Source organism: Drosophila grimshawi, unplaced genomic scaffold (assembly GCF_018153295.1).
Source record: "Drosophila grimshawi isolate 15287-2541.00 unplaced genomic scaffold, ASM1815329v1 contig_1006, whole genome shotgun sequence".
Taxonomy (NCBI): Eukaryota; Metazoa; Arthropoda; class Insecta; order Diptera; family Drosophilidae; genus Drosophila; species Drosophila grimshawi.
The window spans coordinates 2590071-2613091 of record NW_025062489.1 but is presented as its reverse complement, the minus strand read 5'-3'; the positions used below and the strand labels follow the sequence as shown (position 1 = coordinate 2613091).

Sequence of the window (23021 nt, the reverse complement as noted above, 5' to 3'; positions counted from 1 at the left end):
AATGTTCAGACGATAAAGTTTAATACAAGCTGTTTGTTCTTGTTAAGCCGAGCACTATGTACGTGTTTGCAGGCACTGTTGAGCCAAGTATACATACATTCATACGATATTCGTATTTGCCAATTTGCTTATAGTTTTAAAGCATTTTCTGACCACCGGAACTTTTCACGCTTCAGAAAACAATTTTTTTTTGCAGATTACATTCATATTTTCAACAGCTTGGCCCGAAAATTGGCCAGCGGTTGAAATATTCGGCGCTATTTATGTAAATTCTTGACCTACATTGGCCACATTTTAATAAAGAAATCATATCAAATGAAAACTTGGATGACATCAAGACAAATAGTCATATAAGTGCAACCGACAAAACTTAAGTTTAAGTTTATCAAACAAAGTGTAAGAAAAATTAGTTGAGAAAACGGGTGGGAAAACTTGATGACGACCATCAATATTGAGATGTAATCTATAAATAGCTTAAAGTGGATTAAGCTATAATGGCGCGAGAGATATAAATAAAACCACCGAGTGGGAAATGTCTCATGAACTGGGAAAATCGTCAATCAATTGTAATTCTTATTTTTAATAAATAAGTGTATCGATCAATAATTTAATTCCTCTCACAAATATGACACATTTATTCCATATTTGTAGCCCTTTGCATTTAGAGCATAAAGTTTGCCCTTTAGCGGTTGATAGAGAGATGGCCATCGTCTGGCTCTTGGGCTTCTGAGATTTATTTTGATTCTTTTATGAAGAAATTACAATCGGGACTTGTGCTGTTGTGGAGCGCATCATTGGTTTGTTGTGCCCAACTTTTGCAATGGCGGCAGTTATGAAAAGCACTGCAAAGCAAAGTGGTAAAGATAAAAATACGCACATACATTTCGGATTTGCTAGGTATATAAACATAGTCTGAAAATGCGTATATATGTAGAAACACATATATGTATCTGTGTGTGTGCGTGTATAAGGCAGCAATTTAATTTCATTATTATGCAAAAGAAAAATAATATGAAAAGAACCAACAGACAAACAAGATGGCGAAAAAATAAAAAATGAAATGTTTGTTGGCCAAAAAATAAAAAAGTGAAAGCTTTTGAATTTTCTCAGCCGCCGTCGCTCGTCTCGCATCTCATTTCTGACGTTTCTCGACTGTCCAGTTGGCTGCTCTCGTCTAGCGGTGCGTTGATTTTGTGCTCCTTTTGGCTTATGGAAATTACATTTTTCCATTTTCATGCACAGTAACGAAAACTTCTTTATTTTTTATTATTAATTTTTTTTCATATTTAATTTAATTTTATTTTGAACGGTTTGCATATTTTTGTTTATTTTTGTAATGAGCGTTTACCAGAGGCCAGAGCCAGTAACAGTAACCAGCAGAATTCAAGCAGTGCATCACACTTTTTATTTACATTTCCATTCACACTCCCATTTCGATTCATATTCACTCTGTTTTCAATTGTTAGGTCGTCGGGCAAATTTATGTCGTTTATTTAAATCCTTTCTGTGTCCGAGTTAAAGTACGTAATCCTTCTCTCCCCTCATCAGTGCAACGAAGCCTCAATTAATTTTACTTACCGCCGAAATTGTGGTGGACTTAAAATGCTCTCGGTCATAAAAAAAAAACGCAATCGAACCCAAAAGAGCCTGTTGCACATTGCAAATGACCTGATATCACTCTATCCATACGAAATGGAATGCGGAATATTTTCCGACAAACACCATATACGATTTAACCTATTTTGGATATATTATTTATTCGATTTATAAGTTGATAATTTATTTATTTATTTTATATATCATTTATATTTTTCTTTTTATTTGAGAAACTTTAAGTTTACTCCCTCCCTTGAAAACATTAATATTAATTTTAAATTAAATTTTAAATTTTGTATTGCTTAAAAAATTTAAAGAGTTAATGCACATTAAATAAATAATTGAATAAACATTTAATTTCCTATGCTGATCATATTCATTCGCAATATAGATTCCGTTTAAAGATTTATTTTGGACAGATGTCCGAACATAGATTTTAAGTTCTTTTCATATATTTGTGTTTAATGTCTTAAATGTGTTGTTAACTCAATTACTATAAATATATGTACGTACGAGGTCATTAACGGCCTTAATATTTGACTTAATGTTTTAATAGACTTCGCATTCCATTCCATTTGCTCACACTCTTGCGTAAATACTTTAAAAAACATGTAAATTTTATATATAATTGAAATAATTGTAAGAGAACAAAAATATTGTGAAAAATAATAAAATCAAAGAGTTGATGATAAGTGCAACAATGTTGAACGCAGTCTAAATAAATTGCTTATTAGTATTGCTTTAGATATTTTAGTTTCAGCGTTAAGCTCTGTTAAGAGAATTACGTATACGCCACGTTTGCCGCAGCAAATCAGCAACTAGCTAAATTAGCCATATATAAACACAAATCAATTACTATACACACTATACTATATAGAAAAATATGTATGCATACACATATGTGTGTGTGTGTGTAGCGGGGCATGATTAAAGTTGGCGTTGTCGCCTTTTTAGTTCGTTGTTGTTGCCGACGTCAGTGTTCGCAGCCAACCTTCGTCTGTTCTGTGGCAGCAAACTAAAAGTATTTGGTTCAAGTGCCAAATGAAATATTGACTAAGCAACGTCGCAGCAGTCGCTACGAGAGACGCCACAACGTAAACTTTCAGCATATGGCGAGTGTATCTGCAACGCTGTATCTATGTCTATGTGTATCTGTGTGTGTATGTGTGTTTGCGTCCGACGCATGGCTATACACTAAGAACAAAAGTCCATAAGTTCGTTACTAAATTATTGGCTCTCGGTGTTAGAAATACTACATATGCTTAGCTAAAAGAGTCGTAATCGTAAATAAAAATATCAAGTGATGTTTTCGAGCACATAAAATTAATACGAACTCCTATTTCTTTAATATTTATTTTGATATAATTTTAAACACTAATTCAGCAATGAGAATATCTATCCACGTACACATTGGATTTTTATCAAGACATTAGAATGTTATGTTTGGTTGTATTTTTTTTTTTCGACTTATTCGATTTGTTTTGTAAGAATCAGATGCAAATTAAATCAAATAAATACGTTTTTTGCTGGCTCTATATCGGAGTTAATGGCATAGTTATACATCGAATTTGCGTGGTAAAGTTAAAATATGTATTTATTTCTGTATATGAATATGTTTTCATGTATTCACATACAAATCGATTCATATTATACAAGTTGTTTTTTCTAAAATAATAAAAGTAATAACAACAATGTTAATAATAATTTGGCAACAACTTCTGTCTCCGTCTCCAAATTTGCTGGTGTCGCATCTTTGTTGCTCTTGTTGCTGATGACAACTACACAAAAAGTAGGCATGCCCGACCTGGCCCTGGGTGCTCCTCACTTCCCAATCTTCACTCTTTCGTCTATACTCTTTCACTATGTCTCTTGTTGGCTCTCTTGTTGTCGGCGACTTCGGCGTCTGCTTTTTTTCTAATAATAAATTGCCAAAGAATTTATGTATTTGTATATATGGCGCTGGTCGCTGCACCATCACCAACAACAACAACAACAACAACAACACTGCCGCAGCAGTAGTAGCAGCAACATCAAAACCAACAATTTGTACATACTTGTTGTTGTTGTGTCTATATGATTTTTATTTATTACGCTTTTCCTGCTTTTCTGCTTAGTTTCGTCTCATTTTCTTGATTGTTGCGGCATCTCTTGAAGGTGTAACACCAATTTAATTTTTTCACTTTCCCTTTTCGCTTGCCCATTATCCCTTTATCTCCCGTCTTCCATCCTAATCCGCAGTCCCCTGGTGCTCTTGAAAACCACTTAAGATCTCAGCGCCTTTCAATTTCAACGATGACACAAACTTGCCACTGTTGCTGCTCTTGCTGACTGGCACCGTATATATGCATATGTGTATGTAAGTATTTGTATCTATGTAGTCAAATGCGATTGCGTTTTCTTTAGCTGCGTCAGTCTAGATACAAACACATTGTATGTTGTCAAGGTTGTATACAGTGCCTGCCGATAAGCACATGCACGCACTTGTCGTAGGTCAAAATAGTTAAAATAGTTACTTAATATTTATAGCTACATTCGTAGCTACACAGCTTTAGATATAAATACATACACTCGGAAAAGAAACCGACCGAAAATGAAAATCGGCCTGGCACGCAGAAAAATTATCTGCTTGTTTTTAAATTTTAGATATATAAACAAATATTTCGCAAAATTAGAACGGATTCTTTTCTATTTTCCACAAATATATTGTTAATTAAGAGAACATATTATTAAAAAGTACAAATGTGTACACATACAAATAAACAGCCTGCAAATTATACATATTTTATGTAAGAATTTAAAAAAGAATAAAAAAATAGCAGCAGCAAAAACATATGTCTTAGAAGTATATTTTCTGAATAATTAAGTACGTGATTTCCTAAAATTCTGGGTGATTTTTTGTTCTAATTGTGATCAGTATTTAAGATTTGCATACAAACTAATTTAGCATTGAACACAATATATGTAAGTCGATTCAGAATTTTCACAATAATTTCCTTTTTCGTCGATATATAGCACCAGGACCGAATTCTGATGATTGATTGTCAAATTGAATTCTTTTCAGTCGCATTTGTTGTTATTCGTTTTTTTACTGGTTCGATATTAGTTTGGCTTGTTCTGTAAAGTTTTAAATTAATTAATTTTTTTAGTTGCCTGGGTAAATGCACTTCAAGGAATATGTCTTAAATAAAAGCAATAAAATAAATAAAGATAACTGTAATCAAATCGGGAAAAATTACGCAATTCTGGTTGCAAACTTCAGTTGGCAATGGAGTGAAATAAACTTCTCGAAAAGTTTGCTGAACGTTTTTCAATTGCTCCACAAACTATTTTACTTGCGTGCAACTTTCACTTGCAAATGGCGCAAACTTTTATCGGTAACTGTATGCCAGTGTTAAGTGCGAAATGAAGATGAAAATGCGAAATGTGTGTGTGTGTGTGTGTGTGTGTGTGTGTGTGGGTGGGTGGCTGTGTTAGTGTGAAAAAGTGTGCGACACATTAATTAATAATGGGAATATGTAACTGTACCTGTGCTGTGCTCTGCTCTGCTGTGCTGTGTCTCTTGTTGTCAACATTGTCAGATCGTTAGAGTGCACAGCGAAGCCATTACGCAGCCCCGTCCCCTGCCCCTGCCGATGCCACTGTCCAACACATCCGTGAAGGCCCTTTAACATATTAATGTGTACGTTTATGTGTGTGTGTGTGTGTGTGTGTGTGTGCGTTTGTATGAGTGCTTCATTTAAAGTTTAGTTGCAATTTCGAATTTTTCGAGTGTAATTAAAAATTCAGCGCACAATCTGCGAAATGAGCCGAAAATATGGCAGCCACAGGGAGTCATTTCTTTTTTATTTTCCAGCCATTTTTGCGCATATTAGTTTTCCCTTATATAATTTATATACACATACACATATATATGGCCATGGATATACTCTATGCTATGCTCATGCTGTTTGCCAGACAAAAGAAAAAATTGTCAATATATTATTAAGCGTACACGCCAGCAAAACGAATTGATTTGTTAAATAATTGTTTAAATCATTGCTAATCGGAATGTGCTTCCGTTACGGAAATTTGAATCATAAACCACATACATGATTAAAATAGTACAAAGTGTTTCAATTCCAATAATTAAAAATAAATTCATTGTAATCATTTTAGTTGATAGACCATAAATCAATTAAGTGCAATTAGCTTAAGCTTAATAGAACATTAATTTTAATTCAACAAGTAAGAATGCTCTAGTCTAAAGAGCACAGCTGGAATATACCCTGAAGCCAGCTGTTAAATATATTAAATCGATTAAGACACAGAATTTCTTTAAGAGCCTTTGCACTCCAAAATTTTGACTGGTCTCAAAGTGTCATAATGAAAAATCAAAGTGTCATAATAATTCACCAGTTCGAACTTTATGTGGTCTTAGATTCTTCCTTCTGCTTAATAGATTTAAAATGTGCAAGCACAAATGAGACTGAATACAAATTAATGCGGTTTTACGTGTTGTTGCTATTGATTGTAGTACATATAAGTGAAATTAATGTGTTCATTGTTAAAATACATATACAGAACACCAACAACTGATTGTGAGTGATTTCAAGCTGAAAAAAATTATAAAAAGAACAGATAAATACATACAAATAATTGAAAAGCAGAGCACGCGGCAACATTCAGGCCAACATGGCGCATGATTAACGCCACTTGTTAAGCGCATTGATTAAAGGTAAGTGTCATATTTCATTGACCAATTATAATTAATAGTAATTGCGTGTTTGTGTCACACCACACACATTAGCACTTTCTCTGTTTAAGTATTACAAACTCTAAAGACAACAACAATTAAAAATTAAAAAGTAAATAAATAATTTTGTACACTTAACCACGAATGCAAATAAATACTCGAATCCCCAGCTGAAAAATAAACAATGTCAGCTGGGAGGTGCACATGTATATATATATATATATATATATATATATATATATATATATATATATAGTATCTATTTTGTTATGTATGTATTATATCAGCATAGCTGTAGGCAAAGCCGTATTTCACCGATACATTTTAGATACAATTTGGAATTCGCAATTACATTGAAAACTAGCTAAATTCAGTGGCTAAAATAAGACGAGCCGCATCTCACCCCAAAAGGGGTCGACTGAAGCTTATCAACATATCATGAATATATATATATTTATTATATTTTATATAATAAGCACAATCAACTTGAAGCTGCGGCAAATTTCGTTTGGTTTTTGGCTCACGCTTTTTGCAATTGGAAAATCAACACAAAAAAAAAATCCCACGAACAAAATAATTCCTTACATAAATGAATGTGAACGAAAAATAATTGGAGCCAATCAATTTGCTGTTTGGATTTCAGAGAGCCTTTTCAAATATAACAATGCATACATGTGCCGATTGTATACGAAATGTATTCGAAGAGATAATGGAGATATGATAAGTACGCCTATACATATGTTACCACATGAACCATCCGTTGTAACCGTTGAAGAACAATTGATAGAATTTTCAGTTTGCATATGCATTTGAATACACAAGTGAATAGAGCCATGGCGCGCTAAGTCATAGGTAATTAGGTAATTAAAACAGGATGATTGCTTTGGAATTTTTCAACTTATGATATATACAGTATCTGCGTATATATGTGTGTATTTGTATGTTTCTGCAGGGCCTGGCCTGCACTTCAAGTTAGCTTTCGCTGTCTGTTATGAATTTCATAACGACATCCCCAGCCACAATCGAGTGGAGAACTCCCCGAACTGTCTGCAAAAGTTGTGGCTGTTTTTGTGATGGCAAAGTGGGGAACAGACTGTGCCACCAACAGCTGGCACTGGAGGAAACCAACGGCAACGCCAGTGGTAAAGTCAAATGCCCCTGATGAAATATGATAGAACTCAGCGCGAGGCGCATTGCTTTTGATTTGTGTTTCTGACCCACAAAAAAATTTTAAAATGCCGTAAACAAGCGAAGCGAAGCTCAGCGCTGCCAAAACAGTAACAAAACCAAACAAGTAAGAACAGTGGCCGCGAGTGAGCTCGACTACGATATACCCAGAACCCAGCTGTTAAATATATTCTAGTTTTATTGCCAAATTTCCCTACAAAAAGTTTTGCACACTCAAATGTAATCAGTGTGCAAGTACTGTTATATATTTATGAAATCACCGACAAACTCGTGCATATGCATGCACACATACACGCACATACACGTTATCGTAGATAACGGAACGCTGCAGAATACACACACACACACACACACACAGAAACGTTGATTTACATGCCATCCCTTTCTTACAGATGCACGCGCATATTCAGTCATACAGAAAATGCTTGCGTCTGCTGATAATAATAAGATCAATATGTAAATGCTTTTTGGACAATATAACTTGGGTGTTTCTTTTCCGACCTTTATGAAATTGCTCCAATTGATCAATAGTATGTAATACATATCTATTAGATGGCCATGCCTTCAAAACTGTGTTATTATTATTGGAAAGTAGTATAGATAAGTATCGACATTTTCGAAAAGGAGACAGTTCTTAATATATAGAAATAAGTTTGTCCTGCGAGTGAAAGAACTTGTATTAAAAATTTCAAGTCTCTGAGATCCACGTGTTCATACAGACGAACATGGTTATATCGACTCGACTGTTGATCCTGATCAGATACATATATATATACCTTATGTGGTCGGAGCTGCTTCATTCCGGCTGTAACATACATTTGCACAAAACACTTATACCCTTTTTAACAATCTTAAATGGCTTCAGGGTATAGCAAAATCGACAAGCAGACGCGAAAATGTTAAAGTGCTGGCGGAAATACGGAAATGCGGAAATATGATAATGCTTGCTGCTCTTTGAAGTTGCTGAAGCCACTGAATGTTCGCAGTTGTCAGAGAACTGATAGCGTTGAATGCAGAAATCACACTAGTAACAGTCTCACTGCGTCATAGCTGCAACAATAATAAATATCGTAAAATAATAATGCCGCAAGCAACAACCAATCACTCTTGACGCCTAAAAAAAACTTTATAGCCAACTTTTGAACCCAGGCAATGTGATCAGATATCACCGCCCATCTAGCACTCACCTCCTGCTCAGTGACACTCTGGCCTCAGTGGCAGTCAAAGTTATAGTTGCAGACAGTCAAATTGCACTTGAGGCAATTGGCCTAAAGCGTTGACAAATTTATTGCCTTGTTTTGCCTTTGCCATTTGCTGACTGATTGAAAGTCCTTCACATAGCTTCAAAGTTATCCGCCCACCAAATAGATGGCAATTTATCGCGGAACGACAAAAAAAAACTGTCCGTTGAGAAGCGGAACCAGCTTATGGATTGCCAGACGCTTCTGGACGTCTGACAGCTTAATCGTCAGCTTAGACCAGAATTTCCATTAACAAAACGACATTAATAGTCACAATTTATCATTATCTAGCCAAACATTTTAAGCTATTTCAAGTTGTATTAAGACATTGTTTTACAGCATGCAGCTTAATTGGACAAAAAAAATGGAATGATAATTAACACACAACACATTTACACTAAATTTAAGCTTGTCTACTGAGAGCAATGCATACATACGATTCAAACAAATGTTGGCCTTGCGATCGACCCATTGCCCCGTCGGACAGTTTTGGGGTCTGGCGTGATTATTGCGCCAAATGTAGAAGCGATGACAGTGCCCAGTATATGTTAAGAGCGTGCCATCCACCAGGCACCGACAGTCGCGCATCGAGAGCAGAGATCGAGCCTCGTCCATTACAGAGCAGTCGCATTTTACACCGGGAAGTCATCCACATGGAGCTCTGGTCGACGTTGTCGGAGTGGGTGTGGTTTCATTTATTGTCGTAATAAGTAGGATTGTTGTGGCATCGCAGGGCGGCTTTATTATAGTGCTACAATGAGCTGCATTAGACAATGGAGCATGGGCCTCGTGGGATGCAACCAATGCAGACAATCCAATCACAACTGTGAACAGAAAACGGTAAGCTGCAAGGAGAAAAGTCTGGCGATAAGGAAATGTCTTTAATTGATGGGTAGGAGCCGATGTCAACTTACACACTCTCGTTCTTAGTTTTTAATCGAAGTTTTGAATCGAACTGTGTGATGGTTTTTATAATCAACCGCTAAATTTCTTATACGTGGAAACAAATTGAGCATCTCTTGGTTAGACATGTATTTGGTTGTAATAGTCGGCTAGTAGATCGAAAGGTTTTGGATTAGCACCATCTTTCGGAGGGGAGAGAAGAGACTCCACGCCACCTGGCGGTCAAAAGTATACAAGACAAATTAGGAAAGAGAAAGAAAGAGAAAGAAAAGAATAAGAAGAAAACAGAGGAGAAGGAAAAAAGGCTGCAAGATTGTAAGAATATATTAATAAAGTAATATATGTATATACAAATTTACCTTTATAGATGTATTTATCTATAAAAAAAAATAAATAAAAAAAAAAAAAATGAGCAAACCATCGGCAACAACAGACCAAGGAAACTAATGACGAGGTACTATTGGGTTAAAACAAGAGTGGAGGAGTGGACTCCAGGGAACAGTAAGCCGATCCGGAGCATCCCAACATACCTGAGCCCAATTAAATACAGCCAATTGGCACGCAGGCTGACAACCCTAAGCCATCAGTGATGCGCAGTGCCTGCAACAGTGATGCTCATTTTGCCCATCAGTGAGCTGCCAATAAAAAAATATGTTTCTTCTGAAAGCATTAAGTAATATAATACATATGTAAAATAATTTAATTTTTAATACATATGTAAAACAATTTATTGGTGGCCAACAGAGTATTAGATATTCGAAATATACATTTATTAGATAAGAATATTGTTGATGAGAAAATATTACAAAGTGGGAATTAAATAGTCTAGTGTAATACGAAATGGAAATGAAGGCTTAAGTTAATGTGATTGGGTGAGGCGATGGTTTGGCAAACGGACGAAAATAGAATGATAAACTAAAGAGAATTTCTTAAATAAATTATAATGAGAGATTTAAAGGAAGGGAGGCACACGCAGGCTGTATAATATCAGCACAGCCAACACAGTAGCGAGCGAACTGGGCTGATGGAGATATTTGGTTTTTATTTTTTATTTATGAAAGAAATACAAATTATAGTTGACTTGCTGATATATCGCGGTCGATCCGCACCTAAGCCGATAGCTAGTAGACAGGGCGATATATTGATGCTTCCTATGGGCAATGTGTAAAATGAAGCATCTTGTAAAAATTATATTGGTTATTAGCAAATTAACTGCAATTGTTTGCCGCCTTTTGCAACTTGCACAACGTCCATGTAAAAACTATAGTTTGCAAAACGTTTTTTTGCTTCTGAAAATTTGATTTTTAACTATTTTTTTTTTTGTTATGTGTAGGTTTGAATGTGAATGTTATTGGTAATGAAAATTGTGACTGCTTAGTCTATGTTTTAGTACTCCAATATTTGTTGAGTTAACTGAGCCGATTTTGATGCAGTTGAGCTCTCTGCATTACGAAACACTCTATCGTTCCTATTATATGTGTTGTGTACTTTATTTTTATACAAACCTACTTCAGGTAATGGCTGTGAATTTTAAAAACAATTTTTTTTTCCAAAGAAAAATCGGTTTTGTGTTCTTTGTGTATTTGTAATCACATAAAGAGAAAATTAAATATTTGCCGAAATTGTTCTGTTAGGACTAAACGTTCTGCTAATATTAATTTAAAATATTTAACAAATCTTGTAAAAATCTCAATTAAATACTCGGGAACATGCCAGCAAGCTTATTTAATTTTTATTTTTTGCTATTTTGTGCTGGTGTTTAAAAAATGCCGCATCGTTTGGCAAGCAGGCGGTCTACAAATTGTTGGAAGAAAAGATATCAGCTAAAAGGATTTTCACTTATTGATTGTCGGCTAGCCTGCAGTGTGGGGCTCGAGCACTGCTGTTGGTTATTTCATGACTTGAGCTCGTTGAGCATGTTGATGGTATTGACATTTGGCTCCGGTCATTTGGCATGCCGTATGCAGCCTGTAAAATAGTTGAAATTGCCTGTTAACAGATTTTGGGGCAACGTTTGGTCAAGAAAAAAGTTCGCTTTATGGTCTACGCCAGGAACTGTCAGGCCACTGGCCAAATGGACAAGTGAACATAGCGGCGGCAGGGGACGGGATGGAACGGGTTTGCGAATAAGTTGAAAGTCGACAAGTAGCCAAGTGTCGACTATTTGGCAGCCGATAAAAATCCTGTACGCTGTAAAATGCCGATGCGCCTTAGGGGGGCGTCACTTTGTGTCATAATTTATTTTTGGGCACACAGCGTCGCTGAATTGAAGTTGTTACCCGTTACGCTAGCACGTTTGAAACGGTATATATATATTTATATATATATTTTCAAATATATATATATATATTTATATATATAGATATGTATTTGTAGAGAAAACTGAACATAGTTCTCACCGTACGACATTTTGGTAAAGTTTTGCAATTAAATGCGGCTGTTGCAGCTGAGATTTATGCGAACAAATGTTTTTTTTCTTCGCCGCAGTCAAAACTAAAGTTACAATACCCGCTGACAAAAAAGCGAAACAATGCCAAAACCATCAGACTTCAACTTTAGCGTTGCGCACATTAAATACTCTTGCTGACAGTCTCACGCCTCTTTTGATTTCCGTTGATTAAAAAGTTAAATTTTTCAGACGGTGCCTTTAAATATTATTTCATTTTAAATAAGAATTTTACCCAATAAAATGGATAAATTCGTCACATTAATTTCGTTTGAATACACAACAAAAAATGTTCAGTTAGACACAAATGCGGACAATAAATTATTATTTATTTAAAGCGCAACAATAATAAAATTTTCCATTTGTTCAACTCATGCACACGCGACTGTGGCCAATGTATCATTGCTGCATATTTATATGCATAAATTATTTCGCTAATATTTTGAGAATAAATCGTTTGGTTTTGCTTTTGGTTTTGCGTTCGTTTTGGTTGTGTTGGGTTTTACATATGGTTGGGTTCATTCAGCTTGAGTGTACGCGACTTAGCCATTCGCCACGTGCCATTTGAGTTATTGTTGAATTACTCATACGCCGCGTGTGACCGACACACATTCACCGACTAATGGTAATCGACAATCGACAATCGATGCAACTGCCATTTGCAGTGCCTCGAAATGATTGGATGGAAGTTTGCGGTGTTAACGTATTTGATGGCAGCCCTGTCAATAATAAATCAGCATCATATATATGTATCTCCATTTATGTTCACTCAATCAACTGACTTTCACACTATTTAATTCGACATTCTGCTCACTGAAAATTGTGTTTCATATTTTTTTGATGGGTTAATGAAGTGCTGCTTTCTGTAGCAGTTAAATCGACTTATTGATGCACTGTGTCATTCAAGCACAGTAAGCTAACAAGCTGACATTTGTAATTGTAATTGTTACAGAGTGCTATCAGAATTCTCTTAATTTTCGTGTCTGGAGAAGCCAGCTAAGCGAAAAAGTGCGTTAAATTGTTTGTTTATCCATAATATGCTGAATTTATAATAGGGATTAGGGCAAAGACAAACAAGGACACGGCTCAGTGCCAGTTTGTTGTGTGCATATGAAAATTGAAATTAAATTAAGCATACTTGTACACACACATACATAGCTGTGTGTGTTTATTGGATTTCAACATTGCTGTTGTGCGAGGGTTGTGTCAAAAAATTGTTCTATGTAACACATTGTAAAAGTCATTAGTGAACTGACCGGAAATCTTGGAAAATTTGAACAGACACTAAAAGGATTCTTACACGTCCACAAGCTTTACTTATCGCCTACACACACACACACACACACATACAAACACACACGCATAGATATGGCCACTGGAGCAGTCATGCATATACTTCAATTTTTCAACAAAATGAGTGCACATTTGACAAACACACCTTCAGTGTCACGCCAGAAAGAGCAAATCCCGACAGGGCCCAAGACATATGTGCTCCTTGGCACCCAGGAGGCCTTCTGCGTGCAAGCATTCAGCACATCCTCCTTCTCTCTCTCTCTCTCTAGCAATTACACACACACAGACACATACACAGAATGATGTGCTGGCGCTTGTAGGTCTTTACATGTTTTTCTTTTTATCAAGTCCTGGCTTTCTGTGAAAAATCCAGCAAAAAAAATATAAAACTTTGCTCAAATTTGTTTGCCAGCCCCCTCCCCTCACCCACCACCTCTGCTGCTGTGTGTGTGTGGCTGTGTGTGTGGCTGTGTGTTTTTGCAAACCTGATTGGCGTTTGTGTGTGTGGGCCTAATTCAAGCTCATATTTTACAAGAATAACAAAATCACTGCAAAGCTGACGCTGCCGGACAAACTTTGAGCACATGAGCCCATTGTTTTGGCACCAGCAAGACTGAGTGCGAAGAGAAAGGGACACCGGGGGAGCAGTAAGCAAATCTGTAAACAAGAAAGTGGACAGGAACATGGACAGGGACTGCTGAGCAGCTGGCAAACAAACGAGTTGGCTTAGCAAACCCAACAGCTTAAGATTTGTGCGATCGCATAATGCAATGGGGCGTGGCGAACAAAAAAGAAAACTAAAAATACAATAACAAAAACTGTGACATATCAAACGGGTCTTTAACCCATATAGCTCGAGCCTTATTGCGGCTCATGTTTTCCCCCTTTGTTAATAGTGTCTTAATTCTGTCTTAACAATACATCACAAAGATTTGTTTACTATTTTAACCCAAATGTATGAGGGCTAAAACTAATTAAAGTCTCTTGCATTGAGAATACATGAAAATCTTGAAAATAATAATTAAAACTAGTCAATTTCTCTTGCATGAAATCATCCATAAAAATCATCATTAACAAATAAAAGTAAACATTTAACGTTCCATACAATCAGAGGCAATCAACTTGTTCTAGCTCCGGAAAGATTTTCAATCGATTTTCTCGTGGAATGTATGAAAAAACTAGACATAAACAAAAATCCAACTACTTTGTATACATTATTGAAAAAAGTTTGAAGTACTTCAGCGATTTAAATTGCTGAATAATTGCAGTTGCTCAGCTGCCTTTGTTGTTTCCAGTTTCTATTGCTGCACTTCGTTGGGCTATTTTTGTGTTTTTTGGTGTTGTTGGTATTGTTCCTGTTGCGAATCAGATTTTACATATGCCACATCTGATCCGCCGCACAGTGGCGCCTCAGGCCGAAAAACGTCTCGAGAAATCGATTAAAAAAATGAATGAGAATGAGTGCATTTGATAGGGAATTGTTCATATGTTCACAAAGTTTAAAGATTTAAATCTGGGTGTTGCTGATGCTCAAAGCTTACCCTTTTCAGTGTGCAACAAAATTCATAGATACTAACTACCGATCGCTGTTTTTATCGTCTCCATCGAAAGGTTCGTGGGTTAGAATATATTTTCTTCTATTTTGGATTTGGTTTGTTATTAGTATTATATATGGCTCAAGTAAATTTAATTTTTCTCAAGAAAAATAATGAATGTTTGCATCTTTAAGATACATCGAAACAATAAAGGGAGTAGAATCGAAATCAGAAATTGTAGGCCTCTTCTGCCAAATCGTGTTTCATATTTGGGAATTATCCTGATATTATATTGATAAGGAGATACGACTTTTGAGTAGAAAAAATCAAAAGACGCTACTGTGCGTCCTCTCCACCGTCGCACTGCTATTTTTCCATGCAAATTTGGAATGTTGTTTGTTTAATGGCACTCAATGGGCATAGGCCATAAAATTTGTATGCCTCATAAACATTGTTTAATTTTATTGTATTTCATTTGTCGTATTTCTGTGTTGCTTTGCCAAAATGTGGCATTTTGTTTTCTTTAAAATCTTTCCTGCGCACTGCACAATTACAATGCTGCAGCGAGAAAAGTTGCAACTGATGTGCGTGTAAAGAGTCCAAAACCACAGAGCGGAGACGGGGAGAGAGGTAGGGTGTGGGGAGGCCAGTAAGCCAACAAGCATAAGTACAAACGGCCAAGTCAAGCAATTAAACTGTTTCAACAGCTCTCTATGGACTGTACTGGGATGGTAACGATGTGTTGGGAGGGACGGTACGAGCTATATATGTATATGTATATGTGTGTGTGTATGTATGTAGCAACCAGCATTGTTGCACAATGTACAATAATAACAAGCGAACTGAAACACTTACCCACACAATAACCACTAAATTTTATTCAATGAACCGCAAAAGAAAAGCGAATTAATGAATTTATTTAGCAGAAAATGCTAACCAGAGGAATACCTGGACTCCACAATGTGTATAAATGTGTTATGATTAATAAACAAACAAACATATGTCTAAAGACATTGTCGAAATAAAACAATTATCGAGTTGCTGAGAAATGGCGAATGACTCTTTTCAACTATTCTAAAGCATCCGCACAGTAACTCGTAAACCAAGTATTTTTTGGTATACAAAAGGCAAACTTATGTGATTGTTTCTATTTTGCTGTTGTTTCTTTCTCGTTTCGGACAATTTCAACTTTGTTCACACTTTGGCATTTTTGTATTGCTCTCAACTTTAATTTTTGACCAAATTAAATTGCTAAGTGTATGGAAGGTCCTTTACGATAATATTGTTTGCTAAAGTTGTTGCTGAACTGGCCAAACTAAAAATCGTGTATTAAGCACACCAGTGAAGTTCAAATAACAAGAAAGAAGTTATCAAATGCCATTAAAAAGGCAATGTTTTGTCATTAATATTGACGAGACTTTAATATAATTAAATTTCAATTTTGCTTAGTTTATCATTATACCGGGTCAAAGAATTTCCATTGAGCCAATTTACTTCATACCCCAACGACTTTCAATAAGTATCTTATGCACAATAACACAATACTCGATTTAATTAAATTATTCTTCGTATTAATATACAGACAAAAATTCCCATAACAAGCCTTGCAGGCATATTATTCATATTTTTAGACTCTGATCCCTAAGGTATAAAAGTATATTGGTTTTTCTGACCGTTTTTATGCACACAACTTCTTTCGACACCCTTGAAGCTAGAGACTTGAAACTTATATTCGAAATATATATTTGTCAGTGTCCGCTTTAGACAAAGTGTTAGAGTTGTGATGCTACATCGCTAAGACGCCAAGAAATCGATAAAACTATAAATCTTCCACACAAAAAAAAAAATAGGACTTGGCTGCTTTCTTGTGGACGACGTCCTTCAAGGATAGGCACCTGCCACATAATGATTCACCCATCCCCAACGCCCTACCCCCACACTCCACAAGAAGGTTACTTTCTAGTATAACACTGGTATCAGAGTATTCCGCAGTCGGTTACGCACGACTGCAACGTTTATTATTTACGGAAAAAATTCGAATCTATTCAATTTTAAATTTATATTCCAACGTTTTGTTTGGATTCATTGTAAAAAAAATATATATTGAATGTTTAAAAAAAAATATATGTTTTTCCACAACATTTAAAAAAAAAATGTTGATCGCAAAAGCGAAGGAGGGAGATAGAAAGAGTGGTCGATGGAAATAAAAACAAAAGGCATTGATTGTTATTCAATTAAATACGAAAAGGATTTAATACAGTGAGTGAAATGATTTTTAATTCAATTAATTTTTGCATACTTTTAATCTATTAAAAATGAGTAATGAAGTCATGCAAACCTATTTACCATATAAAATGAAGCTTGTCGACCCCTTAAAATATATTCTGAATCATCATCAGCATCAAAGGCCGACTAGATCTAGCCATATCCGTTTGCCTGTCTGTATGAACGAGCCGATCTCAGTGACTGAGAGCTAAAGAAAATGTTAGAACATTAGTTCTCGCATACCACGCGTGGATTAAGTTCATTTTATTTGATCGATAAATTCCTCCGTTTTGCTGTTTATTTCCAATAACAATGATATTCCCCCTTCTATGGTATTGGTTTCCAATTTATATACAGTAGATATTATGTTATATATTATATTGTAGTATATAATGAAGATATTATATTAAATATTGCATTTATGTCCCGATGCCGATCAGATATCGACTGACACCGCAACTGGCTCGATTACCTTCTCTCAATAGTATCGGGGCAATGGCAACCAGATTGCCAGATAGATTTGATCACTTCTTGATTGTCACATGAATAAGCTCATACGAGATGATTCTTGTATTTATGTTTTTATGATTCAAAATCACCCTTCAGGACCTGCTTATATTGCGGAGCGTTTTAAAGACAAATTTGGCCTGTGTTTTAATTGACTTAATATGGTTAACAGCTGAGTTCATGGTATCTTCTAGTTGAGCTCTACTCACTTGTTAATTCAACAAAAATAATAAGTATTGAATGGCATTTATTGTATAACCTATTTAAGCTTCTGAATTTAATAAGGATAATGGCATCAAATAAGTATCGAACGGAATCTCAAAATGTTTTATGGGCACCTGTTAAACCCAATGAAATAGTTTAATATAGCCCACACACCAAGCACATCTTGGACTCATTGTCGCAGATAGAGCAGGTTAATGAAAAACACACACAGACAATACGTAAATCACCTTTAAATCGAGCCAGTAACATATTGATGAGTGTGCAAACAAATTGATAAATGCAACAAGAACAAGAATGGATAGCGGACAAGGACAAGGACAAGTCTGTCTGCTGGAATGGTCAGAGGTGCCTGCTGCTTGCTACATGCTGCTTTGGCAAGCTCATCCAAATAGATTGTCCACCCATTCTGTTTCCTTGCCAAGCAATTGCAAAAGTGCTGAATGTGCCTGGTCGGCTGGCCTGCAGGTGGTGCCACAAATCGCTCTTGGCACTTTCCACACTCTGTCCCCCCACCCACTGCTCATTTAATTTAGAGCGCATACTCAGATAACCACTCATCCATCCACACACTCACACTTATTGATTATCCAATGCGGTGCAGCGGGTTGATTGATATTCACATTTAGGCTAATTGAATGAACGCTCTCTATAGCCTGTTTAGTACTTTAGCCTGGCCATTTAGCATTGATCGCCTTTAAAATTGTATTCATTGTTTGATATTGCATATTTCATAAATGTGCCACAGCACATTATTTATTCTATATTTATTTATCCAAATATAAAATGCCGGACAATGGGCAAATTTTATCCATCCGTACATCCATTCAGTTCACATTGCAACAGCTTTCCCCTTCTCCCAAAATCGCTTCCATATAACAAGAGACGGCGATAAATTTGAAAATTCATTGGATTTTTCAACTGTCAGCATATGGTGCATGGTTATTAATTTTTAAATAGCAGAGCGCATATTGCATTTTTGTAACCACGTTTCTGAGAGCGACAACAGAGAAATTGATAATTGAATAATCTATCACAATGTTGGCCAATTCAAAGCAAAGGTTGAAATACGATTGTGTTTTTTAAAGTGCAATTTATTAATGATGTGAAATATGAGATGTCAATTCACAACAAGTAACTAAGCAAGCTCAAGTTGCCTACTATCCACTTAATTGATTTCCGAAAGCCGTAAACTTAAGACCGATAACAATGGATGTAGAATTCCAGTTTTTATTACTATAGTCATTGATGTCCAGTTTATTACACTTACTTACCTATTTTGTTTATCTCCCTCTGTCTCTGTCTCTCTGTCCCTCTCTCTTTCTTCCGATCTTATAGAAATGTTCCCCTTCATCTCTGTCTTACTCTGTATGTCTCTCTGTTATACTAGCTTAGTTGGAGCAAAAACGGCAAATGAATAAAAAATAAATGTAACTCTTCAGTCACACGACTAAATGTGACTGCTGTCATTGTGTCTCGCTTGATGGTGTATTAGTGTGTGTGTGTGTGTGTGTGTGTGTGTGTGTGTGTGTGTGCTGGTTGCAAATCCGATTATGTGAACAAAATGCGTTCCGTGCGCGAATTACTGCCGAGAGAAATAAAATGCAACATTATTCTTTCGTCATGCCGCTGGCCATTGACGATCCCCGCTGCCCCACTACCCCACTGCCTCGCACCACCAATACAATTTCGCCTCCCTGGTAAACGCCACATATAACCTAACAGACCGCAATGTCGACAGATCCAAAGTGAGTACCACAAAAAACGTTGACAATGTGAATGGGAGGATTAGAAGAGTGTGCGGCAGGATTTAAAAATAAGTGACAATTTACTAGATTTAATCTGTTCGACTATTTGATACTCTACACACACATTTATGTGATCCTATAGAAAATTGTGAAATTTAAAATTTTCTACACAACTTAAGGTTAACAAAGAGGACAATTGTAAATTTTTGTTTACAAACGAACAGATAATGGGTATATTCGTTAGGCAGTCGAGCGATTTTTGAACACGCTAATAACCAAATCGATATTTCCAGCATTTTGCGAGCATGTCACCATAGTTTGCTTAATGGATTACTGACACAAGCTAAACATATCTTCATAAGCTCGCCGAATTTGCTTTGTTAATGTAACAAAAACAAATGCCGACCCCATAATCAAGACGGCTTTTTGCCACCACAGGGCACAGAGTATCGTGTGGTCGGAGGTTGAAGTCAAACAAAAAACGAGAGACCAAAATAAGAAATCACCTGCAATTGTATGCGTGGCAGCCATTTAGACAATCTGAAGCGAGCTTTAAAATGCTCCAGCTTTTATTTATAACGACATCACAAATTAATCTTGCATAATGTACCGCGTGATGCATCCACAGTGGTGCTGCTACACAACAAGAACAGAGCAGCTTATCCTTTCATGAAGTACTTGTTTCTTACACATACTCACACACACACACACACACCTGATGAATTACAGATTAGATACGAGTACAGGCGACCAATGTTGTAAATACAGTGTCAAATAAGATACAAATACAGAAATACTGAAATACATGCGTATTTAAAACAAATTGTTGTCGGATATCAGCTTATATGACACGATATATATCAAAATGATTAGTAATTATTTCAATAACTAAACTGAATCGCTGTAATGACAATTTCAGTTAACAGTTTATATGTTAAAAGCTAATTTAAAATTGTTTAATTCATGCGATGACAACTTTTGTCGCCTGGATATGTGGTGAAATTTTGTTTTTACTGTGGGCAGAGCCAGAAGTCAGTTACATCCATCGCATGTTTACTTCAAATCCTTCTCGCAGCTTCATTTCGATCTCCATCTTCAACTCCAGTACCTTATCTGCGTTGCCATCGTTGCTAAACTTTGCGTGTGTTCGTGGATTTGTGTTTGTGTGCTCATGAAAAATTACAACTTTCAGCATCAGGCGTATCGCCCGATAAATTCCACTCAGCACACCCACTCACACTCATACTCTCTTATATGGATTGGTGTGTGTAAGTATGAGACAGGCAGGTTAATTTTGATACTCGTTGCGTGTAGGATAATTCATTGCTTATTATCTTTTTATACCCTAAAAATGGGTCAAAACGGGAGAATGACGTTTTGCAAAAGTATGAAATGGACAGAAGTAAATAAAGTAAGGAATATATTCTTGATCAGCATGAACAGTCGATCGAGTCGAACAAGCGATCTGTTTTTTAATTTATTTTATATAATTTAAACTTATCATTTTCCATTTTCCGGGATACACATGAAAATCAATAATTTGTACAATTTTATGTATATACTTTCGTATTGGTAACGAATGAGCCTTGACATCATACGGTTCAGCTGTATATTCAAACATATATACTTTCAATAAATGCCACTAATGATGGGAATAGATTTGGGCTTACGGTATTTCCTAGTCGAGCTCTCTGTACTCGAGCACATTTACTTGTTGGAGCTGCAATTTTTGAGATTGGATGGGGCTACCTTTTTTGTTGGACATGCTCAGTTGATAGCAAATGCTTTATTAATTTAGTGTGTGCCAGGGCAACTCCCACACACATATACATATATATATATATAGAGAGAGAGAGAGAGGGACAGATGCGAGCCCATAGCCCACGATTCACGCACACAGCGACCCACTGGTAGACCCAGCCAGCCACATACAATAACAAGAACGTGTTGGACACACAATCGAGCCTAATGATTTATGAACCAAACGCGCGCCTAGGCACAAGGACCTGAGCCAGGGCTGGCTACTGGGCCCGGTCGTCTTTTGGCCCATGTCTGATGGCCAAATCCTTTTCCACATATATATATATTATATATACATATAAATGTGTTTTTTTCTTTTGTATTATGCGCTCTTAGACTGGGTAAGGTCTCAGGCTTCTTCTGACCTGACCAGGCCTATGATATATGGTAGTACAATTTACCGACTGCTTAAATGAATTTCTTGCGCTGCCGCAGCCTGCTTTTCGGGTGCGCTTTGCTTATGTCATTCCACACTGTTGACTCTGAACAAAAGTCAACGTGCTTGTGGTTGTTTGGAACAGAGGGAGTCAAAATGCCCTGTTATGTGACAATTATGGGTCATTTGTAGTGGGTAAAATATTTATTTGTAGCAGAAGCCACAGTCACATACACTTAACAACCACCCACAAGCTTCGATAAACTTGGGCCTTGTCGCTTTGTTTGCCGCCTTCTCTAAATTGCATACCAATTAATGGTTTGTGGCTTTTGGGGCATACTGCCACACAGAGCAGCTTCGCAGGTAACACATGCACTTTACGGCCTGTCAATTGGATGCTGGCAATTTATGCATGACCATACACATAATAATTGCATTATCTACACTGTTGAGTTTGTTAAATGGTTGGGTGGCTAATAGCTTGATTGATACCACCGCCAATTTGTCCATGTGAGCTTGCAATCGAATGTGGCACCACGCTATATAAGTATGTATGCAGTGGATGCATCATAATTTTATTTGTGCCTAGCGACTAACTGTCTAGTGCGCATATTCAAATCAATTTAATTTATAGTGAACAACACAAACAAGCTATACAATTGAGATTAATATACCAAAAGCCAGGGACACAAGCCGCACAGACGCACAAGCCGCGGAAATGGCCGAACTGACCATAACATTCAATAACATTTAAATTCAGCATAGCATACCTCTGAATCAGACTGTTTATCTATGTAAAATATAATAAATAACAGAATCATATTTGTTGGGAGCGTTAGGCAACTAGAAACTAGTTCGGTTGATGGAGAGTGTAGGTCAGAAAAAAGGTTAACCTGGACGGTGACGCTCTTCTTTCAATGAATTACAGAATTCGTAATTTATATGTAATTTTTAATTGTAGTACTCAATTGTTTTTAATTACAGCCTGCTTTCACTATCGGCAGCATTTATTACATTCATATTGATACGAAATGCAATAAATGATCAAAAAATATAGTAGATACTCATCGTGAATGGAAAAATCTGCAGGCTATATTCCTTATACTGTAGAATGTCTACAAGAATGTAACAAATGTTGATAGTGGAAGTGTCTAAATCGTCAATCTACA

General features: G+C 36.3%; 1 protein-coding gene across 1 annotated transcript in view; it reads left to right on the top strand.

Moving 5' to 3' along the window:
- The window catches only part of LOC6564716, an 89837-nt gene that overhangs the window by 2391 nt on the left and 64425 nt on the right, over positions 1–23021 (top strand). Inside the window, exon 2 of the mRNA XM_001991076.3 lies at positions 6157–6310. The gene's annotated coding sequence lies outside the window, so the exon portion shown is untranslated. The remainder of the gene's footprint in view (positions 1–6156; positions 6311–23021) is intronic.